This window comes from Pistacia vera, unplaced genomic scaffold (genome assembly GCF_008641045.1).
Source record: "Pistacia vera cultivar Batoury unplaced genomic scaffold, PisVer_v2 Contig835, whole genome shotgun sequence".
NCBI lineage: Eukaryota > Viridiplantae > Streptophyta > Magnoliopsida > Sapindales > Anacardiaceae > Pistacia > Pistacia vera.
This window is the reverse complement of record NW_022196707.1, coordinates 27033-29483: the sequence shown is the minus strand read 5'-3', so window position 1 is coordinate 29483 and position 2451 is coordinate 27033.

The following is a 2451-nucleotide window of genomic DNA, read 5'->3' as shown; positions in this document are numbered from 1 at the left end:
TGCTGTCAAAAACTGAGAACCATCTTGTTCGGTGTCTAAGTCTGACATGTTGAATAAAATGTCTTTCTTTGGCAACCTCTTTAGATGTTATCCGTTGCGTTTGACAGCTGGCTTGATTAATAAAGCAAGCTTTATCTAACAGACGTGTGTCTACGCGCAATAAATGTCAACCATGAGCATTTAATGCAAGTCATGCTAAAATGACATTCCCTTTTGAAGCATTAAATGCGGCTGAGAACACATTTAATATGGAGGAGATAATCAAGCCGGCGCTTGGCAATTTCAATAAAGAAATACGCCGATTGATTTTCACACAGTGTGGGGTTTACTATTTGCATGAATTGATGATACGTGGTTATAATCAACGGCTAGGAGCACATTCCCGCCCAAATGTCGCTTACAAAAGAAACCCAAACGTCATCTCCAACCCTATAAAACCCTAAGTTCATGCTAAGTTTTTTAGAGAACTCAAATCTTTCAGATGGAAAATAATGCTTTCAAGCTCAACAAATCAGTTCATCTTCTTCCTAGTTAATGTGCACTCAACGCTACGACATAACAACCATTCCTAGCAACCAAGAGGTAAATAAATTTCTTCCTTTTTCTCTTTTTTCCATTTCTATCAAAAAGCTTAGGTTTTTGTAGTAATGGCGGTTATGGGAGTCTGGTGGGCTTAGATGATGAACATTGCTAGGTAGTGTTCGAAAGAAACACTTATAAGATTCAAAACTTAGGGCATAGATATTTAGAAGGTTATTCTTAAGAGTTTTTAGGGGCTTTTACGGCTATGGAAGAGAACCAGGGTTCTTTTACTCTTTTGAGTCATCGTAAAAGGTAGATTATTCAGGGTTTGAGTCACCTCTACATGTCACACCTTTACAGACTCAAAGGGCAATGGACATCCCTGAGGTGAGAATAGTGGGAGAGGGAAGCTCGCAACCACTGGGCACCTCAGCGGGTCCCGAAAATGTGATACGATCTACCGTCACAGTAGAAGAGATTCAAAGCGTGATAAACCAGTACGTGATCAAAGTGAATGTGTATCGATATAGGTCACACACCGCACAAGATCCTCCCGAGGGAATGGTCATGATCTCGGAAGCTATTTTCAAATGTGGAGTGAGGATACCCCTTCACCTCTACATTAGGTCAATCCTCGACCACTTCCAGGTTGTGCCTTTCCAGTTGACACCAAATGCATATATGATAGTTGTTGCTATGTATATTGCATTTGGCGAGCACAACCTCAGGGAGATGAGATTGTGAATACCAAAGAGCTCCAACTAACAATAGTGAAACTCACTAAGGAGTAGGGCCAAAGAGAAAAAGAGTTGTAAGAGAGCTTAGAGCGCGAAAAGGCGATAGAGCAGACTCGAACCGAGTTGTGGGAAAACTCAGAAAGAGAAAAAAGAGCCAGAGAGATAGATCTCGAGATAGCTCATGAGTGGATCACCTCGCTAACCAAGCAAATGAAGCAATTAAATCTTTAGGTGGGAAGGAAGGCTGCTCCTTAAGGGGTGCAAGCTATTCAGAGCCTGCAATCAAAAAATCCCAACTTAGACATTTCTAACCTCCCCAAAGAGTACCAAGTTACTTTACTTCACTAATGTTGGCCAAAGAGAAAGAAGAACAAGAATCTGTCCCAGAGGAAAATCAGCAAGAGACAGAAGTCCCTAAAGATCAAGCAAACGACCCAGAGGTCGCAATAACCGAAGTCAGAGATTCTGGTGCTCAAGACTAGTGATCGACCTTTTTTTAGTCCACTCCCAAAAAGTCTTTTGTATTTCTCTTCACTCTTTTTGTAGCTCTTGTTCGTCCTTTGTACATATTTTGAAATGTATAAAAAAAACTTTTGACCAATTGTGATAACACTTTTATAATTTAAGTACTTCACAAAACGAATATAGCCTTTTTGATCACAAAACTTGTAAAACATTACAAACAATAAGATTATTAAAACTTGAGATTATGACACAAGTAATTCTTTGAGAAGAAATGGGATAATCTTATTCATAGCATTTACAACAGGGAAAATTTACCAGTAAAACTAATCGAGTAAGCTATACAAAAGTTTGGAATTACTAATAATAAGGGCGCAGATGCTTGCATTCCAAGCTTATGGTACTTTAGAACCATTAAGCCTTTTAAGGTGATATATTCCAGGTCGTGTCACTTTAGCAATGCGATATGGGCCTTCCCAATTAGGTCCCAATACCCCCGCACTTGGTTCTCTTGTACTAAGAAGGGCTTCTTTTAAAACCAAGTTACTAACCTGAAAGTCTCTTCTCCTGACTTTAGAGTCGAATAATCTTTTTTCCCACTGCTGGTAGGAAGCTATCCTTAATCGAGCTTTATTGCGGTGTTCTTCAACTAAGTCCAGACTCACACGTAGAAGTGCTTCGTTGTCTGTTTCATTGTAAAATTCTCTCCGAAGTGAACCAACTCCTACTT